Consider the following 15,156-nt stretch of genomic DNA (forward strand, 5'->3'; position numbering starts at 1 on the left):
TACCCCAGGAAAAACCAGAATTTTGTTTTATTGGCCTCGAAGTGGTTTCTGAGTGTGGTTTTCGAGGGTCGGGAACGCGTTTTCGGCTGTAGCTTAGCTGTATTGAAACCTACATTTTTTTGGGTTATGAGAGATAGAGAATTACTTTCTTCGGCAAAGTCTCAGAGTTTTACGAGTAGAACAGAGGGGCATATGTGAAAAATGTCGAAAGTTGGAAATGGGTGGGTCAATTATGTTTTTAGAGGTATTTCTTGAATGGTGGCAGATAGAGAGTTACTTTCTTCGGCAAAGTCTCAGAGTTTTAATAGTAGAAAAGAAGGGCATTTGTGAAAAATGTCGAAAGTTGGAAATGGTTAGGTCAATTGGGGTTTTAGAGATATTTCTTGAATGGTGGCAGACAGAGAATTACTTTCTTCGTCAAATTTTCGATTTTCGTCAAATTTCGAATTTCGTCAAATTTTCGATTTTCGTCAAATTTTCGATTTTCGTCAAATTTTCGAATTTCGTCAAATTTTCAAATTTCGTCAAATTTTCAATTTTCGTCAAATTTTCAAATTTCGTCAAATTTTCGAATTTCGTCAAATTTTCGAATTTTGTCAAATTTTCGAATTTCGTCAAATTTTCGAATTTCGTCAAATTTCGTCAAATTTTCGAATTTCGTCGAATTTTCGATTTTCGTCAAATTTTCGACTTTTGTCAAATTTTCAAATTTCGTCAAATTTTCGATTTTCGTCAAATTTTCGTCAAAAATCTCTTCGAGAAAAGTGTGACGCAGTCTTTGAAGTACAATTTCTAAAATGAATGATATCGCTAGAGTTGACGCTTTCAGCTTCGTTACGCAAAAATTAAATTTTACATCCAATTTTAGTTCAAACAAGCTGGCTTAGTTTTTCTCATCATCTGCCAAATAATTTTTACCAAAAAAAAAATTGACTGGAAACAACCAAAATTATCTTACTTACAAAATAGCTGATATCGCCGAGGGTGACGCATTGTGCGTCGTACGCAAAAGTTTTATCAACAAAAAATTGACTCAAAAAATTTGTGAAAGAAAATTTTACAACAAGAAATTTGCGTCACAAGTGACAGATGTTGAGGAACGTATTGTTAGGAAAATGGTTGAAAAATGTACTGAAAGAATTTAAACGAAAGAAAACCGAATCATCTTACACTTATGACGTAAATTTCTTGTTGTAAAATTTTCTTTCACAAAATTTTTGAGTCAATTTTTACACCCGTACGAAGTACTGGGGTCTTATAGGTTTACGCATACGTTTGTAACACGTCGAATTGGACTCCCTGAGTAAGGGGAAACCTATTGTGGTTGTCCAGAGATGCCAAATCAGCAAGAAAAAAAATGTCCGTCTGTCCGTCCGTCCGTCCGTCTGTCTGTCTGCACGATAACTTGAGTAAAACGCATCCGATTTTGAAAATTCTTTTTTTTCCCCATTTGGTAATGTCAAAAGACAGGCTAAGTTCGAAGATGAGTGATTTTGGATCGACCCCTCCTGAGCTGGGGCCCAATAAGTGCTTTACGGTTTTTCGAAGATATCTCCGGACATTTAAACGCCACACTTAGAAGTGATACATCAAATGAAAGGTATTTACAATATCGATCGACAAAAAAAAAGTTTATGGAAATCGGATGACCGACTCGTGAGTTAGACCCCTTGGTGTGAAACAGGCACAGGGCGGCAAGCAGTTTTTGCTTGTAGGTCGGTCACATTTGAACATATTTCGTCTGTTTTAGCTTTATTGGTATTGACCGTACCAATCAGGGAAAAATTTTTTTATGAAATTGTGTTCTCCGGAGCGTGAGCTAGGTCTCTTGGAGTGAGCTCTTATCTGGCTACTCGGAAGTACAGTGAACGTGGTGTATTTTGACAATATCTCGAGTAAATTTTGACCGAATTTCATGATTTTTTTTTGTTTGAAAGGTATTAACGAATGTAAAGCGTCGGTACTATTTTCGGTTTCCTAACAAAATGGCTGCCGGCGGCCATATTGGATTTTATTAAAAGTGAAACATCTTGGAAAAAAATGATGCTTAGAGAGTTTCTGTTAACAAGGAAATAATTTGTTATGTGTGTGGGGTTTCAGGGATTCCATATATGGACATCTATATATACCTATATACAGCTATATTGAGCTATATACAGGCATATAGAGCTATATAATAGCATATTCCTCTGTGAAATGTTTATTTACAGTGAAATATAGGTAAATATAGCGGTATATAGCTGTTTAAATAGGAATTTATGAAATTTGACTTCGTACGGGGCTGTCTATATTGCCTCCGGCAATTTATTTGTATATGATAACAAGGCAAAGAGTGGATAATGTAAGTGATTTTAAAGGGAGAATAGTTTTTCAGCAGAGAAGAAAATGAAGTAAGAGAAATGAAGAGTTTCACATTAAAGGCTTTTGATACGAATAGGTGTTTCGTACGGGTCGGCGTTAGCTATGTTTTGTAGATAACACTTTTGCGTACGACGCACAACGCGTCACCCTCAGCGATATCAGTTATTTTGTAAGTAAGATAAAGGACTTGCGTCACATTTAACCTTCATGGGTTTTTTGACTCATTTTGTATCACTCGTTACCAACCTGCTTCTGCTACGTACAGGATTGCAAAAACAATAATTAAACGTCGTTTTACTCTTTACCCGAAAGGGGATCTAATAGGGGATTGAAGTTTTGACCAATTCGACGCAGAACGTTATTCTAAACAAAAAATTGTTCTACGGTATGCCTCTAAAATGCACAGATTTTTTTATAAAATTAATTAATTAAAAGTACGGCCCAAAATCGACCCAATTTTGTCAGGCGCCTAAAATGTGCCGGAGGCCATTTCCAGTCTCGATGGAAATAAGTATGTGAAAGGTGCAAGAACTACATGGGTATCGACAATTCTGATCGAAAGAATTTCTAAAAACACACCTATAAAAATTTTGTCCAGCTCAGCTGTAGTCGTTGTACGAATGTACTGTACAAATTCGGGACAAGTACATTATGTTAACGTAGCAGTAATATTTACAGTACAGCTGTATCAATGTACAGTTGGGCGAACATTGGTTGTCTCATCGAAAAATAAAAGTTGTACAGAAAATATTATTCAGAGTTCATAAATTTTCATCTTTAAACTATTTAGTACGTTTATTTACGTCAACTTATTTAAAAAAAAAAAAACTGCCGTCCGTGCGATTCGAACTCGGGACCTCCGACACTCCAGTCCACCACCTTACCCATGTCCCAACTCAGTACTTGTGTTTGGAAGACATTATGGGAAAGCTATCTTAAAACATCGTACGTCTCCACTGTACTGTCTTGCTGAACATTAATGTTCAGTTGATCAGTATTGTGAAATTGAACTTTAAAAGTTCTCGTATTTTAATACTGTTGTGTGGTAATGTAATTTCCAAATGTTCAAGAAGGAAGTTTTTTTTCTGTAAATTATTTGTTAGGAAATTGTAAGACTTAAGTCTTCTTCTCCTATTCTATAATTCTAAGAATAAATATTTTGAAAGAAAAAGTTAAGTTTCCGGCAGATGGGCTTTTGTCACATGTTATTTAGACACCCAACAGTCTGACAGAAGCTTATTAAAATTAAGGGTAGCAACATAGTCAATTTTACTAATACGTCATTACTGTCTCGCTCAAAAGCGGTTAAAACGCAACTAGTACTACACATGTGTACGTCAAATTTGTTATCCTTTGTTTGCAGACTTCAGTTTTTTCATTTCATGATTTTGTATGTGAATGAAAACTAAAAGTGAGAAATTTTTCTTAGGAAAAGCTGTTTATTCATTTTTTTTAGCAAACTGTTTGAAAATGTGTTAAGAATCGATTGCGTGGATTTACTTAATCAGTGCCTTTTTCTCACAAGCATCGAGGCTGAGTTCTTTCGCCGGCTACATTTATGACAAAATACGTGGAATAACGTGTCCTCCTTAAGTGCTAACTTTCGAACAGAAGAGAAAGATTGATATTTACGAATGTCAAAAAATAGGTTTATAGTGTAACAAAATCATTTACCAAGTCATTTATTAAAAAAATTTCTTGAGCCTTCATTATTCAAATACGTTATTATTCAAAACTTGAATTTCTGAATTTAGTAGGGGGGCATTTCGTCAAAAAAAGTGATTTGCCTTCCTATGGATTTTATAAAAAATGTTTTGATGGGATTATTTTGAGTATTATTAGTAGTCAAAAAAACACTAATTAGAAAAATTCAAGGTCAACAAGGTTTTTTTAACAAACAAAATCTCACCCGCCAATATAAAATCAGCGGTACAATATAAACACTTCATTTCTTCCATTATTTTCAACGGAGATTGTGTATAAAATATAAAATTAATTAAACAACACGACATTTACGTGGAATCATCATCGAAAATTAAACTTTCGCGTACTTTGTCAACGTAGGTACTAGATTCGAAAAAACGATTCTTCTTCTTCTTCTACATATACGTCGGTTCTTTATTCGTATGTACAAATGCACGCATGAATGAAGAACCGACGTATAGAAGAAGAAGAAGAATCGTCATTAAGTGCATCTTGTACATACGTTAACAAAGCTCGCGAACGTTCATATTTCGGATTCCACGTAAGTGTCGCGTTATTTAATTAATTTTATATTTTATATACAATCTCTGTTGGCGGTCGAAATTTTGTTTGTTAAAAAAACCTTGTTGATCCGCGACCTAAAAAATTTCTAATTAGTGTTTTTTTGATTACTAATAATAATACTCAAAATAATCCCATCAAAACATTTTCGCTAATAATTTAGGATGGCTAGACACCAAATGCCCCTCTACTAATTACAAATAGTTCCTAAATTGTCTCGAAAGTTCGTGCAGTGTTTAGTCTCATTTAATATTATGGAAGTTTTCACGACCACTACATTCAAACTGGCATTCATTCAGCTATAGTGTACATTGTCCATCTGAATGGTACTTTGAATCTGTCACAAATCATGTACTGCTCTGCTGTACAAATTCGGGACAAGTACATTTGTTAACGTAGCAGTATATTTGTTAACGTAACAGAACAGTAGTACATCTTAGCTGTACATAGTACTGTCATTACGTTCAAAATTCAGCAATTACGTACAATATACAGATATGCTGAAAACTAATGTTCAGCTGTGTAGTAAAAAGAACTGCACGGGTACCATACCCAAATATTTTTTTTATAGGTGCAGTGTAAAATCAAAAATATAGGGCCGTCATTTTGTAAATTTCGTACGGGCGGCTATACGTTTCGAAGTTTAGACTTACTTATAAAAAGATCAGTGCCTTTTAGAGACATACCGTTGAACAATTTTTTGTTTGGAATAATGTTTTATGTCGATTAAAAATAACTTGTCAAAACTTCAGTCCCCCATTTTCAGTTTGCCTAGAATGGTATTGAAATTAAAGTCTAGATAGTCCGGAACGCAATGCATTCAATTATATTTTAACCTGTTACAGACGGCAAGCATATGACCAGTATTATTATCGGATATATTAAATACTTCCATCGATTTTGAATTGGTTGATTTCAAATCTTGTACTTCAATTTCTTTAACATGCATTTTACTATATAAAGGACCATATTAGAGCTGATGACTCAGAGCTTGCCATTATTTTTGTCGTCGTTGTCGATAACAGATGGATAGCCGTATGTGACAAGCTAAAATGTCATTTGCTATATCAGATCGATCACATCTATTACATTCAATCGTCGTTGTCCATAACAGATGAATAGCGCAGAGTTAACAGATTACAGCTTGAAGCTCGTAGAAAAGCTGATAAAATTGCAGCAGTACCATCAACTGAATAAGGGTATAAATGTGCACTTTCATTAGAATTTTCCTTTCAGTGGATACAAATGCACTACGGATTTTTGTAAAAATATATTTTTGAATCATTACAACGAACATTGTAACTACTGTTGTTGGCAACATATTTATCTATGTTAAATGAAACTCAAAGGAAATGCAGCTCAATTCATTTGTTCGAGAGCATAGATTTTCCCCATAAATTTATGTCAATCAAAAAAACAAACAAAAAATCTGTATCTACCAGAGGGATTATGTGTTGATTCAAATCAACATTTTCCTGACATACAACCATATGTTTCCACGCACTGGTAATATTTGTGTAATTTCTGTGAAATTTTATTTAGACAACACACAAAATGCATATATAATATCACTTACATTATCATATTATTATACATACAATGTGCCCCATCACAAAACACCGTTTACATTTGACTTTTTTTTTTGTTACTCCATACGTACATGTGTCTATACACACAGCCGATGTACGAATACATGAACGGGAATGAATATTCAAACGGGCACATATATGAAGAAATATAGCCGAAAACATTCAGAGAGTATTTCAGTCAACATTTTGAATTTCTCTAGTTGATACCACATTGCTTCGTCGAAAAAGTGTTAAAATTATCGTGAACCTAATCTACCGAACAAATAAAACGGAATATCACTCTTTTTTGACTTAAAAAAAGTATAAAGTGTCGCTGGTTCAATTTCTGCATCAAACGTTTTATATTTATCTTCAAAAAGAAGAAAAGAAATATTGGACGGAAGGTTCTGTTAGCGAAAAAATATACTGACATTGGTTGGCATTTTTAACTCTCGGAGTGATATACTTTGCGTGTTATTTTTTGTGATATATTCTGCGAATTTCTAGAATCGATGAATATTCATCATAGTGTTTGATCAAGTAAGACTTTCAACGACTTACAATATTGAATGTGTCTTTTATTGATAAATTTCGTTGGAATTATTATTCTTTTGCTGAACTGGTGGTGTTCGATTCGTTGTTTTTTTTTTAAATAATTTTTTGTTGTTATTATTGAATGTCATCGGTGCTAGTGATACATATTCATCGGAAAATACGGAAAATCTAAATGAAAATAATTCGATTCACTGTACTGACCAATTCCGAAAATATCAATTCCTCAAACGCGATTTGAAAGAAGTAGAAAAAAAAAGAATTCGTTTTGTTACACAATAATACACCAAAGTGCCTTTACCTCACTTCTCTTGTTCATGATCATGAAACAATATATTATTTACCGCTTGTTTGACAGTGTTGCAACGAGTGATCGTTTCTCTATGCTGTGTTTTGAGCTCTGATATTATGCGATATAGTTTTATTCGGTGTGTGTGTGTGTATTCGTTTCAATATAATCTTATATATACGGTGTGCGATCGTGTCCAAGGGAATACACATACGGTTTTGAGTTGAATTTTCTTTTAATAGAAAATTACAACGTTATTCGGTGCAACGTAATTTTAAACATAATTTTCAGCAGTTCATCACTAACATATTGAGGCTAATCACGATTCCGTTCTTTTTTTTTCGAAACAGCTAAACAATTTTAACGCCATTGAATTAAACAGAATATCAGAAGAAGAAAAAACATTTGTCAGTGTGTTAGTGTGGAAAAGTTCATTCATTTCTTCGTCAATTTTTTTTTTCTTACTTGAACATCACATAAATTCTCGTTCTCCGTTGAATGTGTGTTGGATCTTATCGTATCAAGCTATTGGAAGTTTTGTATTAAGTTTACTTTATTTACCAACGTGAAATATAATGTGAGTATGTTTTTCCTTTATGGGGATTTCTTGATTTCTATACAATTTCATTATTTAACTAAATCACTGTTGAGTAATAATCGAACAATAATTATATATAATTACTACCACTATGTTAACGTGCTACTACTACTGAAAGGTCAACAAAATAATAATTATATATTTCGCTCGTGGCGCCATTTGATAGAAGTCTCTTTTTTATTATTATTATTGTAGGTTCTGTGTGCTCTAAACTTTCATTTTTTTCGTGTGGCAATTTATAATTCTTTTTTTTGTTTGTTGTATAAACCATGAGATGACAACATTTATATTGATGTATTAACGTTTTTCATTCTAAATTATAGTTTGCTTCAGCTGTTATCGACGTTTTGTATCATTTTATCGAGCATGATTCAAAATGCAAAAACAGCTGTGAGTACCCGAGTATTGTGTCTCAATCACAATGCTTTTTAATCGTTAGAGCTATTGTCAGCAAGACAATGAGCCGTGACCGAAATTCATCTTTTGTGTTTTTCTATTTTTAATCGATGCAACTCATTCATTTTGAGCAAAAAATTGTTCGATGACTCATCAAAATCTAGTCCTTCAAAATAAAAAATCTTCGAATTTCCAACGTTTTCTATTTTAATCGAAATAAAATGTAAATCTGGCCAAAAAATTGGTTTACTGTTGTACTCAAAACGTTACTGCTGTTTTACATCTGACAATGACAAAATTCTGCAGTTGTAGAACTTCTACAGAAGAAGGATTCACTTTATTAAAAAAAAATAGTTCATTTTCGATGCACATCGTAGAATAATCTTTTGCTTAGAATCACCTTTTTTGTCAAATAAAAATATTTAAAAAAAAAATCGGTTTCGGATTCTTACTAATACTCGAATATCTCTAGCATTCTACCTTCAAAAATTGTATTATTGGTCATGCGATAACGACGTCCACATATAGGGGGTTGGGGGAGAAATGAGGCAAGCTCTGTTGTTGGTGTAGGAAATATGGGAACGAATGAGGAGGATGAAGTAAAAAATCCGTAAAAACATGTGAATATCATTAGTATTGACTTTCCTATTGGAAATTTAAAAAAAATTATTCTAAGAAGGATAGTAAAGAGTCAAAGTAAACTCCAGCTGAAACAGCCCGTAAATTCAAAAAGGATTAAGAGGCTTCCAATCACTCGACGACTCGTTATTAGTAAGTTATTGTGAGAAGTGTTTAATAATTTCTCTAATTTTTATTGCAAAACTTAGGTTACCCTGGCTGTTTAGGGTTTCGAAAAGCTATTCTACTTAAAAGAATTATTCCATGAAACGAAATGTACCACACATGGTAAAAATCTGGAAAAATCATAATAACATTCTAACAATATTGATAAAAATAACAAGTGGTACGGAATTAGGAATTAGGAATTCTGCGCAAATGCGTTATAGTCGTTACTTATAAGCTGGTCGGTACATCTGGTATACTAGACAGACTGAAAACAATGAAATAAAGTCTGTTTGTAGAGTGATGAAAACTGTAACAAGAATAGACCGGCTAAAGCCTGGTGAGGTCTTTTTTCTTTTTCTGGAGGCAAGGCGGAATAAAAGCTTTCATCAGTCGACATCTAGCTGTTGAAGAGTAAATATCTCTACCAACGTTTTACCAATTTGGTATTCAACTACCAGTTTGGTAGTCAACTACCAAAAATTAAACTTTAAATAGGCGAGCATGTAGAATAATTTCGTCAGTCGGTGTGTAGTTCTCAAATAGTAAACATCTCTTCCCCAAAAATCTGTGAGCTATCGGTGATCAGATAACAAATAATTATTATTTGCCTGGTGTTGATATGCTCATGGTGGCTTTGCAATTTTGAATGTCAATTCAGCTCGCAACTACCAACTACCAAAGCTACCAACTACCAAATTTTCGATTTATAAATAGGCGAGCATGTAGAGTAATTTCGTCAGTCGGTGCGTAGTTCTCGAATAGTAAACATCTCTTCCCAAAAATTACGTTTGGTAGTCAATTATAGCCTTGGTAGTCTAACTACCAACTACCAAATTTTCGAATTGCAATGTTAACTGTGAGCTATCGGTGATCAGATAACAAATAATTATTATTTGCCTGGTGTTGATATGCTCATGGTGGCTTTGCAATTTTGAATGTCAATCCAGCTCGCAACTACCAACTACCAAATTTTCGATTTATAAATAGGCGAGCATGTAGAATAATTTCGTCAGTCGGTGCGTAGTTCTCGAATAGTACACATCTGTTCCCCAAAAATTACGTTTGGTAGTCAATTATAGCCTTGGTAGTCCAACTACCAACTACCAAATTTTCGAATTGCAATTTTAACTGTGAGCTATCGGTGATCAGATAACAAAAAATTATTATTTGCCTGGTGTTGATATGCTCATGGTGGCTTTGCAATTTTGAATGTCAATCCAGCTCGCAACTACCAACTACCAAAGCTACCAACTACCAAATTTTCGATTTCTAAATAGGCGAGCATGTAGAGTAATTTCGTCAGTCGGTGCGTAGTTCTCGAATAGTAAACATCTGTTCCCCAAAAATTATGTTTGGTAATCAATTATAGCCTTGGTAGTCCAACTACCAACTACCAAGTTTTCGAATTGCAATGTTAACTGTGAACTGCTTTGCAATTTTGAATGTCAATCCAGCTCGAAACTACCAACTACCAAAAATACCAACTACCGACTGAGAGCTACCAAAACTACCAAATTTGTGGAACAGACAGACGGACAGACAGACAGACAGACAAACCGGCCATAATAGGGTATTTTTTCTAGAAGAAAAAAGACCTAAAAATTTAGTTTCTACTCGGGGCGTTCGCTAGGTGACGAAAAACGTTTTACATGTCATATGCGTCGAAAACCGTAATTTTCACGTTTCAAGCATGTCTTTCGACAAAGGATGAAAAATCTAGCTTTCGTGCGTTTATTGACCTCGGCTTCCCCTCGGATCAACAATATTCACACGAAAACGCAACTTTTTATATTTTTATTCTTAGTTATATATAATACTAATTTCTACGCGTCATTATACAAATTACTCAATCCACTTTTCAAATCTGGAAAATGGATAAAGAAAAATGCAAAAAAAAACGAGTCACGGGTCATGTGTAATTCTTCACATTTCGTATAAATCCAGCAGAAAATGGAGCAACCAATATTCCTATATTCACAACCGATGATGTATTTGCACATCGTTTCTATTGCCGTATAGATAGATAGATAGGAGAATTTTTCGGAGGGTCTGACCTTTAGGTCAAACAGGAACCTAGATCTGTGATCCTTTGTTCCAAACCTCCTTCCAATTACCCTCATTTATTCAATGAAAGTTTGTCTTACACATTAAAAGAAATAGAAATATTTATAAATCAGAAGCTTCATCACAATCACTAAGAATGTGAATGATACATAAGTCATCAGAAACATCGCCGGTCAAAGCTCGTCCGGGAAGTAAGCCACGTTTTTCCTCAGTCCTCTCTCTTCTCATTTTCCCGCCACCAGTCTTTCTTAAGTCACCCAGTTCAGCTCAGTCGCCTCGTCCTTTTGATGAAGTACGCCAGATTTGGTATGTTAAGTTCTGAAACTTTTGAGACCGGTATGACCGGATGGCCGAAGATAGTCATCCTGAGCCTCTTGTACTTCGTACAGGATGTCACTAGGTGTATTCCTGTTTCTTCATCCGAACCACAGTCACACATGGGAGTCTCAGCATACGACATTGTATACAAGTGTTTGTTCAAGTTGCAGTGATTGGTCATGACCTCTACCAGCATTTTAATGTCAGAACGCTTAAGTGCCAATATGGATTCGCTCATATCCATTGACGGACTTTTGCAAAAATATTTCGTGTGTCTGCCCTCTGTACAGGAGTTCCAAACCGCCCTGTGAGATCTTACCACCCATTGTTTTACTATATTCTTACTTGTAGATTTGCATAGCCCGAAACGCGGTTCTGGTCCAATGAACGTTTTGCTTGCCCCTCGACGGGCTAGCTCATCAGCCATTTCATTTCCATCAATCCCTGAATGACTTGGTACCCAGAGTATGGTGACATCATTTCGTGTAGCTAGGTCGTTTAGATTCATTTTACATTCGTGGACCAAATACGACTTGACCACAGGCGACTGTATTGCCTTGATGGCTGATTCACTGTCCGTGCATATGTATATATGTTTACCGTTTTCTCTCTTTAGAGAGGCGGATGAGCAGATTTCCGAAATGGCGAAAACCTCCGTTTGGAAGATGGATGCATATCGACCTGTGGAAATACATTCTTTAATGTTAATCGATTCACAGTGATAACCTAGTCCTGAAAGGAATTCGTCCTTAGAGCCGTCCGTGTAGCATACTATCCCATCCGTCGGGGGCCATTTCGGTCTTTCACCAAGCCAGTCTTCCCTGTTGGGAATGACACACTCAAAACCGTCGTCTAGCATGAGCTCCGCCTTCATAACATCTCTCGGCATATCAAGTTCCGGTTCTTTCAAAAGAGTTCGGATTTTCGAATGTCCAATATTCGTGTCGCCTATCCAACAGCCATTGTCGACAATATTTACTGACACATTGAAGGCCACTGATTTTATATATAACTCAAGCGGTGGTAGTGACAGAATCGCCTCTAAGGCTTTGGTTGGTGTAGAGCTCAAGGCTCCTGTGATACATAGACCAGCTAAACGCTGCAGTTTCTCCAAAGAGCTACAAGCAGTATTCAGTTCGACCCTGGGCCACCATGCTACACAACCATGGCAAAGCATTGGTCTGACCACCGCCGTAAATATCCACAATACAGCGCTGGGTGATAGTCCCCAGTCCTTCCCCAGGGCACTTCTGCACATCCAAAACACCCCAATCGCCTTCTTAATTTTTTCCTCAAGATGGATATTCCAGTTCAATTTAAAGTCAAAAATGACTCCTAAATACTTTACACTGGGCGTCAGTGGCACCTCTTTCCCAAAGACTCGGAATTCACCAACTAGCTGCCTTTTATCACCGTTTCTCTTACTAAAGAGTATGATCCTGGTTTTAATGGGGTTCACTTTCAATCTATGCTCAATGCACCACTTCTCTACTATCCCTATGGCTGTCCTCAACAGATTTCCTACCGTGTCTTCAAAATCCCCGCATATAAGGGTTGAAATATCGTCCGAATAACCTTGAGTATACAGCCCAGCACTATTCAGTTTGCACAGTAAAGAATCTATCACCATGCACCATAGGATAGGTGACAGAATACCACCCTGTGGACAGCCTTTGGTCACACCCATTTCAACTTTTTGACCGCACACTGATGCCTCTACTATCCTATTTTTCAACATAGCAACAATCCATCGGGTGGCTACTTCTTCAGTCTGTCTGTCCCTCAAGGCCTCCTCGATCACGCTGAAACCTGTATTGTCGAACGCACCCTCTACATCCATGAAGCATCCCAAAGCGATTTTGCCATTTCCCAGCATATTCTCTATCTTGTACGTCAGTTGGTGTAGGGCCGTGTCCGTTGACTTACCAGACTGATAGGCATGTTGATTCGCGTGCAAGGGAAATCTCTTCAGAACGTCAGCCCTTAGATAGAAATCGAAAAGCCTTTCTAGTGCCTTCAGTAAGAACGAGGCTAGACTGATGGGTCTAAAGTCTTTTACGTCACTATGAGCGGTTCTGCCCGGTTTCGGGATGAATGCAACTCTTACTTTTTGCCACAGTTTGGGAATATACCCCAGTGCTACGGAGCTAGTAAATATACTTACAAGTGGGCGAATACTGATATCTAGTCCCTGTTTTAGCAATGCCGGAAAAATGCCATCAGGCCCGGGCGATTTAAACGAGAAGAACTTATGCACCGCCAACTTCACTTTTCCTCTTTTGACCAAACGTTCCGCAAATTTCCAATCCCTGCGAGAGGGTTGATAGTCAGGTATTACGGGTTGAACGCTTGGCACCTGTAGACATCCAGGGAAGTGAGTCTGAAGTAGAATTTCCGCAGTTTCCTTACCATTCACAGTGAAGCTTCCATCCTGTTTAACCAGTGAGCCCACTTGAGCACCTGGATCTTTTGCCAGAATCTTGTGAATCCTAGCATAGGCAGGAATGGAATCGATCTCTTTATAGAATTTCTTCCTGGCCTTCTTCTCAAGAGCTTCTTGTTCCTTCTTATACTCTTTCTGCAGAGCTCTGAAGGTAGCGAAATCTTCCTCTTTACCTGTCCTTCTCGCCACATTCCACGCCTTCCTGACACCCCTTTTCCTATCTTCCAGGTCATCACTCCACAGGGATTTTGAGTACAACGGTTTTGGTCTTATTAAAGGGCATGCCACTTCATACGCCGCCATTAGAGACGATGTCAACCGTTCGTTCGCCATATCAACCTCCTCAGCCGTGAGCATTCTCTCTCTCATCTCCAGAGCAGACAACCTTGTTTCCAGTTCCACTTTAAAGACACTCCAGTCTGTCTTCCTTGGATTTCTATATGGTTGTCTCTGTGGTGCATATCCAGCAACTCTAAACTTGATCAATCTATGGTCAGAAAACGTATCTTGCTCAGTGACCCTCCACGAATGTACTTTGCTAGCTAAACCAAACGTTGCCAGTGAGACGTCTAAAACTTCTTCCCTGACTGCATTAACAAACGTGGGCCTCCTACCTTTATTCAAAACTAGCATATCAGTCGTCGTCATATACTGCAGGAGTTGCTCCCCTCTGGGGTTAACATTAGAACTACCCCAAACAACGTGATGTGAATTTGAGTCCATTCCCACCAAGAGTTCTAATTTATTGTCTCTACAGTAGTCTACTAATCTAACGAAAGCCTGGCCTGGCGGACTATGCGGCGAGTCGTACGGTAGATAGACCGACGCAACAATAAAATCTCCTCCCATACTTGCCTCTCTGCAAATTCTCACCGCAGATAAATCGTCTTCTGAGAACTGATTCAAAATCATCGCCTCCATGTCCTTCGAAACGTGGAGTGCCGCCCTCGGCCTTTCTCCTTTCCTAAAATAGAAAAGCCTGTCATGCAACTGCCCAAAACCATGGACTTTGTTTCCTCTTATCCAGGGTTCCTGGATAAAGGTTATATTTGTTTGCTCCGCTCTTAGGTCACGACACAGAGCGTTCGTGGCCATTTTAGAGTGATGCAGATTTATTTGCGCTATCTTTAAGTCGTTACAGTACGTTACTGGACGATCTCTAGTAGCGAGTCTTTTTCTCTGTTTGTTGTGATTATACATATTGAACTATTAGTTTGTCCCAGTCGGAGTGGACCCTCCATTTTGGGTGAGCCCAGCCTCCACTGGATGAGCCTCCGAAACTTCCGAAGTAGAAGTTTCAGTGGATGATGCCCTATTCGGGTTGGTAGCCGAGGTCACGGGTTTCTTAGCGGTGTTTCCCCCAGATTTAGTGTTTGCTCTGGAATTTTCCAGGTTGACTTGTAGGGTGCCTCCTATCCAGTTGACTCTGTAGTTTTGTACCTTGAGACGATTTAACGATTCTTCGTCCATCCGTATGAAAAGTGTTGATTTAAACGATCTGACATTCTCATTATTG

At 37.0% G+C, this 15,156-nt stretch overlaps 1 protein-coding gene across 6 annotated transcripts in view; it reads left to right on the plus strand.

Moving 5' to 3' along the window:
* LOC119085311 (dual 3',5'-cyclic-AMP and -GMP phosphodiesterase 11) overlaps window positions 1–15,156 on the plus strand; it is a 119,334-nt gene that overhangs the window by 19,108 nt on the left and 85,070 nt on the right. For 2 of the 6 annotated variants that reach the window (XM_037195682.1, XM_037195686.1), the window contains exons 1-2: window positions 6,387–6,734; window positions 7,386–7,612. The exons of 1 other annotated variant lie outside the window; for it this stretch is intronic. The gene's annotated coding sequence lies outside the window, so the exon portion shown is untranslated. Of the gene's footprint in view, window positions 1–6,386; window positions 6,735–7,385; window positions 7,613–15,156 lie in introns of those variants that run through there. 3 more of the 6 variants (XM_037195687.1, XM_037195683.1, XM_037195684.1) reach the window with 3 other exon arrangements.

This window comes from Bradysia coprophila, unplaced genomic scaffold (assembly GCF_014529535.1).
Source record: "Bradysia coprophila strain Holo2 unplaced genomic scaffold, BU_Bcop_v1 contig_94, whole genome shotgun sequence".
Classification (NCBI taxonomy): Eukaryota; Metazoa; Arthropoda; class Insecta; order Diptera; family Sciaridae; genus Bradysia; species Bradysia coprophila.